The sequence below is a fragment of the Cherax quadricarinatus genome, chromosome 5 (genome assembly GCF_038502225.1).
Source record: "Cherax quadricarinatus isolate ZL_2023a chromosome 5, ASM3850222v1, whole genome shotgun sequence".
Lineage (NCBI taxonomy): Eukaryota > Metazoa > Arthropoda > Malacostraca > Decapoda > Parastacidae > Cherax > Cherax quadricarinatus.
The window spans coordinates 13,631,869-13,649,218 of NC_091296.1; the positions used below are offsets into that span (position 1 = coordinate 13,631,869).

The following is a 17,350-nucleotide window of genomic DNA, read 5'->3' on the forward strand; positions in this document are numbered from 1 at the left end:
GATTAATATACATTTAAGTTCATGTACATTAATGAAAGGTAATTTGCCGGAAAGTGCACAGCGTAATTGTAGAGGTTAGTAAGGTTGCCTGAGTGAGTATAACTCATCCAGTTGTTACCAGACAGAGCCACACCCGCTGAGTAAGAAGCAGAATTCCATGAGACTGCTCTTTGAGTGAAGCTTTGGCTTATATAAAACCTTCACGAGCTTCCCTCAATGTACAACTTATATTAATACTTTAGCAATCGACCGCAGTTATCCAAGTGTGTGTTACCGGCAAGCGAAGGTAGTTGTCGTACGGTGGATGCTGCCGGCAAGCTACGGAAATGATCCAACCCTCCTCAATGTTAGTGCGTGTGAAAATACACGAATGAGATTTCGGTATACGCCTCGTGCTGCCAGACAAGCCACCCGCTATCGGCTAATTATAAGGAAGAATAGGTTAAGGTTACCTACTTACCTGGAGTGTGTTCCGGGGGTCAACGCCCCCGAGGCCCAGTCCTTGATCTTAACCTAGCCTGAATAATAAATGTATTTTTTTTATTGAACGCTCATCCATGCAGAAATGCACGTACAATATGTGGTGAACTGGTTGGCCTAATGGTTAATGGTATTTAAAGCATATCAACTACACGAGGGTTATGAAGATTGCATATAACCTGTTCACCAGTCAAGAATACTATAATCCCTAAAATAAGAACTTAAGTAAACTCTCAACATATATACACGGAGATTTACACCTTTCGGTGATGAATAAAATATATGCATTGGATATCCTTACTTTTGAAACGTTTCTGCTGCGCAGCAGGCTTGTGAATTCAATCGAATACAGAGGAGACATTTAAGAAGCACCCGAGTTTCCGTCTCCTAATAACATGTTTATTTTTCCCATATAATCTACCTTGTCCATAATTACTCTCGCACCTGCTTTATCTGCTTTCGTAAGGTGAAGTCTACGATTTTTCCTTAAAATTTTGAGGGACTGAACGCCCTTTTCACTTGTTTAAATGTCTCTGTATTCGAGTGATTTTTTTTATATGAACTGTATATAATACCGACAAGAAAGAAACCCAAAGTATTTCTTCTCCTATGCCAAATCAAAGTCGAGAAGAACGTTCAGTATTGGGCCCCTACTTAAACAAGATGGGTCCTACACAGATGACAGCAAGGAAATAAGTGAGCTACTCAAGTCCCAATATGACTCAGTTTTTAGCAAGCCGCTAACCAGACAGAGTCGAAGATCAAAATGATTTTTTTTATGAGCCACAGAATTTGGTTAACACAAGCCTATCCGATGTTATCCTGACGCCAAATGACTTCGAACAGGCGATAAACGATATGCCCATGCACTCTGCCCCAGGGCCAGACTCCTGGAACTCCGTGTTCCTCAAGAACTGCAAGAAGCCCCTATCACAAGCCTTTTCCATCCTATGGAGAGGGAGCATGGACACGGGGGTCGTCCCACAGTTACTAAAAACAACAGACATAGCCCCACTCCACAAAGGGGGCAGTAAAGCAACAGCAAAGAACTACAGACCGATAGCACTAACATCCCATATCATAAAAATCTTTGAAAGGGTCCTAAGAAGCAAGGTCACCACCCATCTAGAAACCCATCAGTTACACAACCCAGGGCAACATGGGTTTAGAACAGGTTGCTCCTGTCCGTCTCAACTATTGGATCACTACGACAAGGTCCTAGATGCACTAAAGACAAAAAGAATGCAGATGTAATATATACAGACTTTGCAAAAGCCTTCGACAAGTGTGACCATGGCGTAATAGCGCACAAAATGCGTGCTAAAGGAATAACAGGAAAAGTCGGTCGATGGATCTATAATTTCCTCACTAACAGAACACAGAGAGTAGTCGTCAATAGAGTAAAGTCCGAGGCAGCTACGGTGAAAAGCTCTGTTCCACAAGGCACAGTACTCGCTCCCATCTTGTTCCTCATCCTCATATCCGACACAGACAAGGATGTCAGCCACAGCACCGTGTCTTCCTTTGCAGATGACACTCGAATCTGCATGACAGTGTCTTCCATTGCAGACACTGCAAGGCTCCAGGCGGACATCAACCAAATCTTTCAGTGGGCTGCAGAAAACAATATGAAGTTCAACGATGAGAAATTTCAATTACTCAGATATGGTAAACACGAGGAAATTAAATCTTCATCAGAGTACAAAACAAATTCTGGCCACAAAATAGAGCGAAACACCAACGTCAAAGACCTGGGAGTGATCATGTCGGAGGATCTCACCTTCAAGGACCATAACATTGTATCAATCACATCTGCTAGAAAAATGACAGGATGGATAATGAGAACCTTCAAAACTAGGGAGGCCAAGCCCATGATGACACTCTTCAGGTCACTTGTTCTATCTAGGCTGGAATATTGCTGCACACTAACAGCACCTTTCAAGGCAGGTGAAATTGCTGACCTAGAAAATGTCCAGAGAACCTTCACGGCGTGCATAACGGAGATAAAACACCTCAATTACTGGGAGCGCTTGAGGTTCCTAAACCTGTATTCCCTGGAATGCAGGCGGGAGAGATACATGATTATATACACCTGGAAAATCCTAGAGGGACTAGTACCTAACTTGCACACGAAAATCACTCACTACGAAAGCAAAAGACTTGGCAGACGATGCAACATCCCCCCAATGAAAAGCAGGGGTGTCACTAGCACGTTAAGAGACCATACAATAAGTGTCAGGGGCCCGAGACTGTTCAACTGCCTCCCAGCATACATAAGGGGGATTACCAACAGACCCCTGGCAGTCTTCACGCTGGCACTGGACAAGCACCTAAAGTCGGTTCCTGACCAGCCGGGCTGTGGCTTGTACGTTGGTTTGCATGCAGCCAGCAGTAACAGCCTGGTTGATCAGGCTCTGATCCACCAGGCGGCCTGGTCACAGACCGGGCCGCGGGGGGCGTTGACCCCCGGAACTCTCTCCAGGTAAACTCCAGGATGATGAATTAAGACATGTTGCACATGTGCCTAATTCTTCATTGAGTGAAAAAGCCTGTTGTGTACGCGAAACATTTCAGCTATAAATATATCTAAGCATTACACGTGTTTTATTCAGACTTGTCGGTACTGTACTCGTATACCATTAATATGACACCACTTGGTGTATATATCCGGTGTTGGAGGACAGGCTGAGTTATACAGTGTGCGCTGCCGACAACCCACTATCAGAAATCTTCCCTATGAGGATAGACTGAGGTCTCAGTAGTACCAGTTACCAGTAACCAGTTACCAGTAGATGACTCACTACCAACCGTCTGTGTGAATCACTGACTGTTATTCACGTTGCTGCTGACCATAGCATATTTTTGAATGCCGTTCACCCGCTAGGCACTGGTGGGCCAGTCTGAGATAGAGAGCAGAGAGAGACAGGTCGGCTGATGGTGCATCCCATACTTTCCGTTATAATTATACATACTAACCAGCCTACGTGAGTATTTTTACCCTGTCCACGTTATCGAACCCACATGACAAATTGGTGACAGCGGTGTGGGCGTGGATTTACGGGTATTTCAGACGTTAGAAGATTGTTTGTGGGGTGCCGGCAGGTCAGAGGTGAACCGTCTCTGCCACCTAGCTAGCCGCTTACCCTCACTCTCCTCCACCCTGTGTCGCTTCAGCCTGCGAAACAGTTGCAGCCGTTTTTTCAAGCTTCCTGGCTTAGTTCGTGTGCTAATTGCTTCAATCTCCGAGGGGTTGACCCGGATTTTGCAATTAAGCCAGTCAGTAAGCCAGACTGTGGAAATGAGCGCTAGTCAGCCTGCCTCAGCCTACCATCCAGCCTGTCTCCTGTCATCCACCTGATCATTCATGCTGTGTGCATCGTTACACGTCTTCCAGTCAGCCATTCTCGTGGGTTAAGCCAGTCAGCCAACCCAGCTTCCTAACCCAGCTGAGAGAGAGAAGTAAGCCACGCAAGTTCTTCTGAAGTATTGTCTCCTATATCGCTTGTGCTTGGATGCTGCTAAGAGTGGTCTTCACCATCCCTGTGGCATATTGTGGCTTAGTTAATTAAGCTACCTTCGTGAGTGGTGAGACTGTGCACCAGTGAGCCCAAGCGAGTTGATGCTCCACCCACCCGCCACCTCATCTACCTGTGGATTTTTCCACCCTTGTACTGGGTCCTAGTACTGTTTTGGCTCACATAATTGGTCAAGAGATTGTAGCTGTGCGCCAACGATAAAGCCAGTTATGTGAGTTCACCTAGAAAGCGCATTTCTTCAGGACAACGTGTGAGGAATCAGGGCACCGTCTTCACCTCATCACTCATCACCATCTACCACTCCAGACTTCAGTGATAATTTTCTGTTTAGAAATTTTCCTGCATTTAAAGACAATTGCGTGTGTGAGACATTTACAGTGAATTTCTAGTGTACTCTAAGCCTTGTGTTTTCAGTGTAGACTTAGTGTTTCTTTGACTCATTATTTTTGCAATATTTTTCAGTGTTATCGCTCACCTCATATTTTTTTATCTGTGTTTTTTATGCTACTCTGTCTGTAGTAAGTATTATTGTGTAGTGTACCAGTCAGTCACTCCGTGTGAAGTAATTCATTCATTTTTTTTATCTTGTGTTCTTTCAGCATTGTATTATCCAGTATTTGTCATTATTGTAGTTCATGCAGTGATATTCACCCCAGTATACTAAATTATCCATTTATTTCTATGTGTACCTTTTTTTTTTCGTATGCCAGCAGTGTCTCATTCCCTTGATCTTTTAGCAGACTTGTGTACCATTATTTTTGCCAGCAATTTTTGTCGAATCAGTCACAGCAAGATTTTGTTGTAAGAACATAATTGATAAATAAGTTACAATCCTTGTTGTGTGCCCCGCCACTAGTAAGTGTTGTGTGCCCCGCCACTTGTAAGTGTTGTGTACCCCATCCGCGTTATCGAACCCACAAATGAGATTCTTGAAAATTTGTGTACCTTGTACAAGATCTCTAAATCCACCATTGTTCCTCATCATCCTGCCAGCAATGGGTTAGCGGAACGAACCAATAAGAAAGTACTTGATGTCTTGAGAGCCACTATCAATCCCAACAGTGAAACTTGGGATGAAGTTATACCTGATGTGCAGTGTGCTATAAATTCTGCTTACAATGTTTCTATAGGTGACACTCCACATTATGCATTGTACGGTGTAGATAAACGTTTGCCTTATGAGTTGCTATATTCTAATCCGAAACCAAATTACAACCCTGATGATTTCATAGCAACTCGTACCAGCTTAGCTCAAAGTGTTTTTAGAAGAATCCGTGAAACACTTCATAAATCAACAGCAGAATTTACAAGAGTCGCTAACACTCGAGCAAAGCCATCCAAAATCAAAATAGGTTCGAGAGTTATACTGACTAACTTTAACAAAACGTCTGCAATGGCTAAGCTTGATCAAAGGTTTGTTGGTCCTTATCGAGTAGTTGAACATATCACTGGCAATAAATATAAGGTTAGAGAAATTAGTACTGGTCAGTATAAAGAAACGCATTTAGCTCATATGAAGTTAGTATGTGATGATAATGATGTTCCAACCCAGACTAATGTGACAGACTCTGACAATCCTCCTGATCCTGTACTCTCTACCTCTGATACTCAGACGATCAACCTGAATGTCGTTATTCCCTACGTACATGACAGGTATTGAGAAATCCTCAAGTATCATTTGTAACTACCAATTCAGATTTGCCTCAACTACAGCATGAGTTAGCCAGTGCAACAGAGTTTGATCCTCCCAGAGATGACACCCATTCTGCATAAGTCAATCTCACCCTAGCAGAGTTGGGGTTAAATGTAAATAACCTGTATAGATGAATAATTACAGTATCAACTTATTAATATTCAAGAATTTTTTTTGTGTTCACGTTCTCTCCGAATTCTGAGAGTTAACAGTCTAGATTTGAGTGCACCGAATCTGCCTTTCTGTTAAACACTTCTTTTTTTGTATACATTTCTTCCTCAGAATCCGTAGATCACATGAATACAGATCGATCTATCAATTTTTTTTTTATCATTTCTATTGTGTAATCCCAATGTTGAGTCTCATTCGACGAGTTGTGCTATATACCTTATAATGCATTACAGTTTCATTAGTTTCATTACAGTAAGTTTCATTATAGTAAATTATGTAAGCTTCCATTCCAATATTCTCCTTATGTTATAATGTTCAATTGTTGTGTACTTTGACATTGTATAGAATCAGCCCAAGCCGTACACCTGCCGTCTCTAGTTTGTATTAGCTGTATGTCGGGACGACATACATTAGCATCGCCGAGCTCTCAGTAGTACCAGTTACCAGTAACCAGTTACCAGTAGATGACTCACTATCAACCGTCTGTGTGAATCACTGACTGTTATTCACGTTGCTGCTGACCATAGCATATTTTTGAATGCCATTCACCCGCTAGGCACTGGTGGGTCAGTCTGAGATAGAGAGCAGAGAGAGACAGGTCGGCTGACGGTGCATCCCATACTTTCCGTTATAATTATACGTACTAACCAGCCTAAGTGAGTATTTTTACCCTGTCCATGTTATTGAACCCACATGACAGAGGGCCCTGAATCTGCACTCTTTAGAAAGGCGTAGAATTAGGGGGGATATGATTGAGGTGTATAAATGGAAAACATGAGTAAATAAGGATGTCAATAGCGTGTTAAAAATATCTAGCCAAGACAGGACTGGCAGCAATGGTTCTAAGCTGGAAAAATTCAGATTCAAGAAGGAAACAGGAAAGCACTCGTTTGGTAACAGATGTGGATGAGTGGAACAAATTCCCGAGTACCGTCATAGAAGCTAAGACGTTGTGTAGTTTTAAAAATAGGTTAGATAAAACACATGAGTGGGTGAGGGTGAGTGAGTTGGGCCTGACTAGCTTGTGCCCGTAAGTCTGATGCCGTGCTCTTTCCTTAAGTGGATGTGACCTGACTTGACTAGGTTGGGTCATTGGTTTAAGCCGGTAGGAGACTTGGACCTGCCTCGCATGGGCCAGACGGCCTGCTGCAGTGATCCTTCTTTCATATGTTCTTATTAGAGCGCGCATTATAGATGCATTTCTCCACACTCCATTATTTTTCAAGATATTTAAGAATTCAGTCTATAAAATGTTTACCGTTCGTGAAAAATGCCTCGCGCTATCAGACGTAATATACCCCGTTAATAATTTCATAACTCGAGTAACTATAAGAAAGTCCAGTTTTATATACGTTAATCCAAAAGTAGCACATTAAAACTTCCGAACCATGAAATGCAGTTCGTCAAATAATGCAAGATCTAATTGGAAAGCAAGTTGCTTGGTTAGGTTAAGTTAGGTTAATATACATTAGCCTATATTTAAGTATAATTAACACATAATAGTGAAATTTAAAATGGGGTGCTTACGTCTGGCAACGATGGGTATTTTGTAAAATCTCGATCCTGAGTTTCCACGCTATTAGTATAAAAGGGATGGGGAGGGTAGCTCCAATTTCTTGAATCAAGAGTTCTTTACCAGCATCAGAGCACCCCCACACCCTTTGAAGGTTTCTCTTCTTAAAATACTCAGCAGGAGCATTATCTATTACACTAAGATTCAGTCTGCATCACAGCGAGCCCTCAAGGCTTGACTGCCTATTATTCCTCATGGAGCTAATGGGACCTACAAGTCTTGCGCTTACCAGTGAAAATGATCACTTTTCCATCGTTCGTCTGGCAGCTCACGAACACCACAACAAAGTAGTGAAAGTCGGAAGGCTACTTTATAGTTCAACATTCAATACTGATTTCATTCCACTGCCACTTTTGCCCTCATAGCCACACATGAATGTTTAAGTGAATAACTAGCTACTGTAGTGATAGTGTAGTAGTAGCAGCAGTAGCTCGAACAGTAATACAAAATGTAATAAAATCGGCTGTAATAACAGTAATTAAGAGAAAATATTAATTATTACGTTAATAAGGATGTTCTATATCTTCAGGTATACTATGCCTAGGGAGGTAATCAGGTTTGTGATCCTATTATGCTAAGAACTGCTATCCTGCCTCAGCTCATGTACAGGCTTAGAGCTTAGAGCTGCTTGCTATCCTACCTCTGCTCATATACATGCTAAAAGCTTTCACAGGCAGCAGGCTACAATTTCTTTTTTGTTAGGCAATAAGATACTGCCGGTCGGAGGGTCATTTAAATTATGTTAAATGCGCACAAACCATACCCCTGGCCGGGATTGAACCCGCGGTCATAGAGTCTCAAAACTCCAGCCCGGAGTTTTGAGACTATGACCGCGGGTTCAATCCCAGCCGGGGGTATGGTTTGTTTGCACTCGTGTCATTACGATTTCTTAAGTCAAGTTAAATGCGCACTTCTGGCAAGACAGCCATTATATGAATGATGCTGAATGTTTCCTGCACTGGATTATTCTACCTTGTTGGGAAATAAAAGAAGAAAACAATGGCAAAGATGGGGGAAGGTAAGGATTGGGATAAGACAGAGCAACCAGAAAGGATGTGAGGAAACAGGATAGGCGAAAGATAAGCAAAGTTAACCCTTAAACCAGTGGTTCCCAAACTTTTTCAGCTTGTTACCCAATTTAACATGCCACATAAAGCATGTTACCCCTTTCACAAAATGTTGTTATTATTGATATATATGGCTAAACGTGAACGTATACAGCCTCGCATACTCTGCTAATCCTAGCAAAACCATTGAAAACGTAAGAACCACACATACATTATATATAAAATTAATAATAGCTACAAATTCACAGTAACAGTGGGTAAATACTAACTATATACTGCACAGGGCAGTACACATACATACCAGCTTATGTCTACCTCGGCTGATGCTCACAGATAAACTGACAGTGTGAAATAGAGGCAGCCTCAGGAAGTGAGTGATGCGTACTGGACAGGTCGATCTGGGCTACTGAGTGACTTTTGTCCTGAAGCATACTTGTCAAAATACTTTTGGGTTTCCACACACTTAGCTATATATTTCTTCTTTTCTAATACTGTATATTAGTTTTTGATGTTTATTGTTATTTGGTTTAACTTTATTACTTACTTATAATAGGTTTACTTTACAACTTTATATACTAAGACAAAGTTAACAATAATCCTCATACCGGGTACCGCATTGTTTTCTTGATTTTCAGAATTCATAACTTTTTTCTGTCACCCCTCCATTACCCCCCAAAAATGGTTGAATTACCCCCAGGGGGTAATTTACCCCGTTTGGGAACCACTGCCTTAAACGGTCCAAACAAATCGACGTTCATTAAATAACTATTCCACCCTGAGTTGGTTTACAGCGGGTTTTTATTTTTACATATAACAGTGACAGGATTACTTAGTTTTCTTTGTAAATAAGTTGAAGTAGGATAAATGATCTTAGCCTGTAAAAACTGAGGTACGATCTCGGCTCTAAACCAGTAAATGAACAGCTTGTAGTCTGTAAATAAATCGAGGTAGGATAACAGCTATCATATACAATAAAGAATTTGTTATCCTACATCAGCTCGTCTACAGGCTAAAAGCCGACATCCTACCTCAGGTTTTACATGCTAAAAGCAGCAAAATTTACAAGTTAAGAGCAGTTATCCTAACATAGTTCACATTAAAGCCTAGTCCTACTTAATTAAGGTACACTACGACTCCCCCGGATGCCACCCACAACACTTTACTAACACCTACGCAGCTATTTACTGACAGGTGAACAGGGGCAACAGGTGTAAGGAATGTATTCCAAAGTCTTCGCCCACATGAGTGAACCCGCGTCTTTCAGTTTTGAGCTGGAGGTGCTATCACTTATCTACAAGCCACTTTTTCACTCCTTTATTGTTCCTCATGACTCACGAAAACGTAATGACACGACTGTTCCTCGTCCAGCTCATCCTCACACCATTCATGAAAGCGTATCGTTTCCTACGAATTAACTCGGGTGTATTTGCCGCTGCCAGACGTTACCCTCTGGTTCATGTAATCTGGGTACTAGCGATTAACTATATATATAAGATACTTTACGTTAAGCAGCCTAAACCTTAAGATACTTAATATTTAATTATGTTGTCGGCTCAGATCGTTCACAATCTGACGCATGTAAACGAATTAGAAAACGAACGATGTACTCTGAGGACAAGTTGCTCCTAATTCCAGTCCAGAATTTAATCTTTTTTTTTTTTCTAGTCAAGAAACATGATAACCCGTGTAATGACTTCCCCAGGGTCAACACTACGTGTCAGTAATACTGCCTTCGGTTCGCAGTAAAAAAAAAAATATACCTGGTCGACTGTTGCTATTGATATCCTTGGAGTAACAGTTTACATTAGGGATGGGCTTTGGAAAGAGCTAATGTAGTATAACAGCTCTTAGCTTGTATAAAAGAGCTACGGCACGATAACAGCTCTTAGCCTGTAAATTCAACAGGGTAAAAAAAAAAACTTCGATCAGAATTTCCTGTGGCTGTTTGGAGATTTTCAAAGCTATATGTTTTATGTCTGTCTCCGATCATTATTATTATTATTATTATTATTATTATTATTATTATTATTATTATTATTATTATTATTATTATTATTATTATTATTATTATTATGCGCTAAACCCATAAGGAGCATATAGCGCCTGAGGACTGGGAGGCAATCAGATCTGATCTAAGGAAAGGGAGCTCCAATTCCTTGGTACAACAGCTCTTTAGCGTCAAGGAACTCAAATTACAAAATATACCCCGAAAGGTTTATATGCCTCTAAGTGTGTCTTGTTTTTTTTTTTCAAGAGCCGACCAAACAAGCCGAACTACCCTAACGAGGAGTTTCTAGGTTTCCTTTGCTGACGAACCCCTCAAGGAAGGTTCCTTGATGTTGGTGGGGGGCTCTTGATTTAGGGAATTGGATCTGTGCTCCAGTTCCCCGAATTATGCCTGAATGCCTTCCACATCCCCCCCCCAGGCGTTGTATAATCCTCCGGGTTTAGCGCTTCCCCCTTGATTATAATAATAATAATTTGCTGACGAAAGGTACTTTATCCAAGGAACTAGAGTTATCCTCTTTCTCGGATCATTATTATTATAATCAAAAAGAAGCGCTAAGCCACAAGGTTTCTCGGATCAAATCTAATTGCCTATCATTCCCCAGATGCTGTATGACCCCTCTGGGTTTAGAACTTCCCGCCTGTGAGTTTTATACTTAAAATTTCTAACTACGAAATCTAATACTCTGTTGCTAGCCGCAACTAGTTTAGTAGCTACATTTAGGTCACTTCTATTACTACTCCAAGATCCTAGTGGGTTTCCAAATACATTATATAATTTTTCCAATGCTATGCCAAAAGTACTACTTTTGCCCATTAATATTATATTTAAATGATGCATTATGGATCACCCAGCTCTAGTTGCCTACAATGAAGTTTTTCATGGTTTCGAAAGACACGTGAGCTACAGTATTTATTAGAAAACGTTTCGGTGGGACCCTGATAACTTCACCTGCATCTGCAACTATTATACCAACTTATCTAGGCCCCTCTGAGTAGTTAAGACATTCGGCCACAGATGGAAGGCGATTTTGTCTTGGGAACAAATGTTACTTTCTTCTGACGAGGTATTTGTTATATGACCTACTCAATGAAGCTTCTACCTAAATGGCCGAGGTCTTCCGCTGGTTTTCCGACCCACCCAGTCAAAAATTCAAGAATCACATGTGATGGGAGGCTTTTCATTACATATTCATTACATACAAAATATAAAAGCATAACATACCATAGAGGAGCGTTCTATAATATACCAACGATGCGGCCTGTTTCTCCTATTAGTGAGTTGTCTGCGAACATTGCAATTTTATATAGAAGTGTCCATTTCTATTTAGTCTGCGTAAATTTTGAATTAGTCTGGGCCGACTATTATATTAACAATAAAGCGGTAAATGAGCCACTCTGTTACTTTCTAATTTTTAAACTATATATATTGTTTCTATTGGGAAGCCAATTATTGCCCACAGCCTCAAATTTGCCTCCTATACCATGTGACTAATTTACTTAATTATAATAAAAAAGCTCTAAACCTACAAGGGTTATACTTAATAATCATACATGGTAATTTTTCAAAGGCCCAGTAAACTTACGAAAAACACACACAATCACCACAATATTATTATTATTATTATTATAATCAAGGGGGAAGCGCTAAACCCGGAGGATTATACAGCGCCTGGGGGGGGGGATGTGGAAGGCATTCAGGCTTAATTCGGGGAACTGGAGCACAGATCCAATTCTCTAATCACCACAATAAAACTTTAAAGACTTTTCGGTCCGTCCTATATCATTATTAAGTCATGGTTTTGACGATATATTGAGATCTAATAAGAACTGACTGATCGAAACGTCGTACAAGTTTCCAGTTCTGATTATTATTATAATGACATTCATGAGTAAGCACTGAACCCGTAGATGTCATACAGCGCTTTGGGGAATAGAAGGCAGTCGGATTCGATTCAAGGAGCACCTGCCTGGAGAGCATTCCGGGGATCAACGCCTCCGCGGCCCGGTCCATGACCAGGCCTCCCGGTGAATCAGGGCCTGATCAACTAGGCTGTTACTGCTGGCCGCACGTAGTCCAACGTACGAGTCACAGCTCAGCTAATCAGGCAGTGACTTTGTGTCTGTCCAGCTCCCTCTTGGATGCAGCCAGGGGTCTACTGTTATTTCCCTTATGGGTCTTGGGGCCCCGAACACTTAGTGTTTTCTCTTAGTGTACTAATGGCGCCCCTACTTTTCAATAGGGTATGTTGCATCGACTGCCAAGTCTTCTGCTTCCGTAGGGAGTGATTTCTGTGTGCAGATTAGGGATCAGTCCCTCTAGGATTTTCCAGGTGTAGATTATGATGTATCTCTCGCGTGCGCTCCGGTGAGTACAAATGAAGTGTTTCCAAGCGTTCCCAGTATAACGTTAAGGTGCTTGACGGAACTTACATGCGCACCAGCACTGGTCCTTGAGGGGGTCACAGTCCAGAGTAGTTTTTCTGTGAACTGTTAGTCACGACAATGTGACCTATATTCACCACTATTATAACAAGTTATCCCGATCATCAGAAAATTTCACTTCCCCTCCCCAAGAAAACGGCACACTAAATTTATGATAATTCTTAAATACATAACGTAAATTAAGCTACTTTACTTAAATTTTAAGTTGCAAGGTTATTCTGGGTGACTAGGTTAGCTTTGGTGCAAAATAATAAAACTGACACTTAAGAAATTGCAAAGCTTTATTAGCCTAAGTTAAGTCTACATAATGTATCACTGCTAGAACGCTCATGTGTTTACCTGGAGTTTACCTGGAGAGAGTTCCGGGGGTCAACGCCCCCGCGGCCCGGTCTGAGACCAGGCCTCCTGGTGGATCAGAGCCTGATCAACCAGGCTGTTGCTGCTGGCTGCACGCAAACCAACGTACGAGCCACAGCCCGGCTGATCCGGAACTGACTTTAGGTGCTTGTCCAGTGCCAGCTTGAAGACTGCCAGGGGTCTGTTGGTAATCCCCCTTATGTGTGCTGGGAGGCAGTTGAACAGTCTCGGGCCCCTGACACTTATTGTATGGTCTCTTAACGTGCTAGTGACACCCCTGCTTTTCATTGGGGGGATGGTGCATCGTCTGCCAAGTCTTTTGCTTTCGTAGTGAGTGATTTTCGTGTGCAAGTTCGGTACTAGTCCCTCTAGGATTTTCCAGGTGTATATAATCATGTATCTTTCCCTCCTGCGTTCCAGGGAATACAGGTTTAGGAACCTCAAGCGCTCCCAATAATTGAGGTGTTTTATCTCCGTTATGCGCGCCGTGAAAGTTCTCTGTACATTTTCTAGGTCGGCAATTTCACCTGCCTTGAAAGGTGCTGTTAGTGTGCAGCAATATTCCAACCTAGATAGAACAAGTGACCTGAAGAATTGTACAAATTTGTACTACTGTCTGTTAAAAACAAAGTCTGAAATTTTTCATTCTGTACAAATTCTGATGAATGGGTCTATCTTGATGTGTGTGCAGTGAGGGGTAATGCATGCACACGTGGATGGTTATATGTTTATATGCACTTAGATTATTATAATCAAAAAGAAGCGCTAAGCCACAAGGGCTATACAGCATATGCACTTAGAGTATATTACATATAATCCCTAAGCGTCCATACCCGAGATTCAAGAATTTGTCGACTAGTGAACAGGAGGCAAGTAGCTTTACTGACTCTTGTGTGTCGATAGGCTTTAACTCCAATGAACTAGCCAGAATGAAGCTTCTCTTATCTCAAGTTCTCCTTACTGTGGTTGTGAGAGACAAGTGGTGGAAGACTCGTATTGCAAATGTAATCTTTTATTATTACGTATCACGAGAGGCTTTATTTTATCATTTGATGAAGCCTGGAAGTTGAATTTACATGTAATGCCGACAGGTATACCTGGAGAGTTTCGGGGGTCAGCGCCCCCGCGGCCCGGTCTGTGACCAAGCCTGGTATATGGATAGACACAATATGTACAACAAACTTCTATCAAGTCAGATATTACGGACTCCTCAATGGAGGTTCCTTGATGCTGGTGAAGGGTTCTTAATCCAAGGAACTGGACCACTGCTCCAATTCCTTGAGCAGAGTTTGAATGACTTCCACTATCCTAGAAGCTGTATGACCCCCTACAGGTTTAATGCTCCCCCAGGAATAATACTAATTATAGTAATGTATTATTGACTTGATAAAGCTCATCCCTAAGCGAAGATTTGACATATATTTTAATCAGGGGAAAACGCTAAACCTGTAGAGATCGTCTGCACTCATGTATGCTGGCCGATACAGCCTCATGTGTCAAAAACAAGGTCAATTCAAGATTCAGATTTCTTAAATATAAATACTCTAATATAACCTAATATACACTGTGTCCCTGTATTGTTTATTATGGTACATTAAACCTCCTGGAGAGCGAAACGTTGCCACAATAAAAATGTCGCATTACACATGCGTCCTTTCACCTGACATACTTTACAATTGTATGATAATTATACTTATGTGTACCTGTGCCTAAATAAACTTATAACACTAAATACAGAGCTAGAACACTGCCTCAACGATAATGAATCACTTATGAGTAACCAGAAGAGGCGTGGCACCGTTAGTATACATAAAGGTCTGACCAGTAATTACACGAGTGACAGAGAGAGCACACCACCTCTTTATCTGAGGTTGACTTTATCTCTGTATCTACCCGTTCAAATTCCGAGACTTAAATCCTTATCACCTATTTCTTCCGGTTTTAACAAATTCATAGTGTTGGGATTTATAACAAGTGTTCTCAGACTACCGCTGATGGTGTGTGAGGGAGATTTTTGTGGTTAATACAGTTAAATTCGATGTAGAAGTGTGTGAAACTGTAGATACTGACCAGAGGTTGGTGATGTGTGAGGGAGCAGCGTTGAATGCACCTCCCTCTACCACGGTGACACCAACACTGAACCTCACCACTGCTGCTATCGTGTGAACCTTCAGTGGCAACACTACTGACGTTATTGTCCACCCCGACGTCATTGCACGTCATTCCCATTGTCACGTCATTCCCAGTGTCATCACTGCCACTGTCACGTCACTCCCTCTATCACATCATTCCCACTGACACATCATTCCCACAGACACGTCATTCCCACTGACACGTCGCTTCCAGTCATGTCATTCTCAGCCTTGTCATTCCCACTGACACGTCATTCCTACCGTAATGTCACTCACCGTGATGTTACTCCCACTGTCACGTCATTCCCACCGTAATGTCATTCTCATGTCACTCCCACTGTTACATCACTGCCCACTATGATGTCACTCCCACTGATACGTTACTCCCACTGTCACGTCACTGCCCACTGTAATGTCACTCCCACTGTAATATCACTCCCACTGATACGTCACTCAAAATGTGATGTCTCTCCCACTGTCACGTACTGCCCACTGTGATGTCACTCCCACTTATACGTCACTCACACTATAACGTCAATCGTGGTGGATCACTCCCACCGTGACGCCACTCCCACATTCATTGTGACATTACTCCGTCATCTAATACGACGTCACTCCCACTATGATTCATTCCCACTGTGATGTCATTCATTGAGACTTCACTCCCACTGTACCATTGCTACTAATACTTAGGTATTACTCCCATTTTGATATCACTCCTCACTGTGAGATCACTTCCACTGAAACGTCACTACCCACTGTGACATCAATCCAGTTAAGGCATCATTCCCACTGTGACATCAGTCCCGTTAAAACATCACTCCCACTGTGACATCACTCGTGTCTGTCAACCTGACCCACGTAAAGCTCGGCTTAAATAAGATCAAGTAAATTAAGATAGGGTTATTTTTATTATTTATCCACATAGCTTATTTTCAATCCAATTGTGGCACTCACAGCAAAAGTTCGAAGCTTTCACCAACAGTCTTGCTGGTCAGAGATCTGGTCGCGATTCTCAGACGGTGGATCGAGCCTCCACAGATTTAACTGACCTACCGTTGTTCGGGTTATTTGTGTATTGTTCCAGTCATGGTATTGTGACTTATTTTGCTATTTCTGTATTTGCGTACCTGTACCTAAATAAACTTACTTAACTGTGAGATATACAGATCTGGGGGCTATATACACTGATAAACAGATAGCTCAATCTATACACCTAGAGATATACACTTATTGTATGTATACAGATATATGCACCTTTCGGTGCATAGATATGTAAAACCTCTCAATGTATATACATTGATATGCGCCTCTCAGTGTTCACACGAAGATATAAACTACTCTTTGTTTATATGCATTGATTATTATATTCATGGGGAGTGCTAAAATCGTATGAGTCATACAGCGCCTGCGGAAATAGGAAGCATTCAGGTTCAGTCCCAAGGAAGGGAACACGGGACCAGTTCCTCAGAACAAGGAATCTCCCTTGAAGTGTTATATGAACTGAGTAGTATACACCTCTGTGTATATAACTGAGATGTATATACAGCTCTTGGTATATACACACCCCTAGGTGTATATACACTCCTAGGTGTATATACACCCCTCGGTGTATATACTCGACTAGGTGTATATACACCCCTAGGTGTATATACATTCCTAGGTATATATACACCCCTCGGTGTATATACACTCCTAGGTGTATATACACCCCTCGGTGTATATATACCTAGGTGTATATACACCCCTAGGTGTATAAACATTCCTAGGTATATATACACCCTTCGGTGTATATACACTCCTAGGTGTATATACACCCCTCGGTGTATATACTCGACTAGGTGTATATACACCCCTCGGTGTATATACTCGACTAGGTGCATATACAC

The 17,350-nt window shown here is 41.7% G+C and overlaps 1 protein-coding gene across 1 annotated transcript in view; it reads right to left on the bottom strand.

Moving 5' to 3' along the window:
• The window catches only part of LOC128684683 (Na(+)/H(+) exchanger beta), a 270,795-nt gene extending 255,292 nt beyond the window's left edge, over nucleotides 1–15,503 (bottom strand). Inside the window, exon 1 of the mRNA XM_070100239.1 lies at nucleotides 15,400–15,503. The gene's annotated coding sequence lies outside the window, so the exon portion shown is untranslated. The remainder of the gene's footprint in view (nucleotides 1–15,399) is intronic.
• Nucleotides 15,504–17,350: the final 1,847 nt, after the last annotated feature.